Source organism: Cryptotermes secundus, unplaced genomic scaffold (genome assembly GCF_002891405.2).
Source record: "Cryptotermes secundus unplaced genomic scaffold, Csec_1.0 scaffold449, whole genome shotgun sequence".
Classification (NCBI taxonomy): domain Eukaryota; kingdom Metazoa; phylum Arthropoda; class Insecta; order Blattodea; family Kalotermitidae; genus Cryptotermes; species Cryptotermes secundus.
This window is the reverse complement of record NW_019721766.1, coordinates 1,861-2,388: the sequence shown is the minus strand read 5'-3', so window position 1 is coordinate 2,388 and position 528 is coordinate 1,861.

The window sequence follows — 528 nt, the reverse complement described above, 5'->3', positions numbered from 1 at the left end:
TTCCCAAACAGAAACTCAAACTGAAGGGACAACATTCTGAAATTATCAAAAGGGCATAACAAGTGGTACTCGACAGCATTAACCTTTAAACACCGGGCTTTTGAAATGGTGGTAAGCTTAAGCTGGCCGGAGTTTATTTAAATGACTCCTGCTGGTGCGTGTTTAAATGCATGTTGCTAATCTGCATTTCAATGTCTGTTCCTGTTAGGGCGCTTAAACAATTTTAAGCTTTGCGTCTAAAAATGCTGCGTCGAACACAATTTTTATGATAAATGGATGGAATTAACTTTGTTTGTATCAGCAAAGAACATAGTGCCGCATATTACAACGAAAGATTTGAAAAATATTATACAAAAAGTTATACTCTATTTTCAATTTCTTTCTTTTAATTTTGATGCGTACCGCAAAATTGGTTTCCAAGTTCTTCACAGAGTTATTCTGCATTATAAATTCGTTTCTGTTTAATACTAGACAATTTTAGCAGTCCCTGGTGCCATAAAACAGATGGAAGCAATAAAATCATTTGGT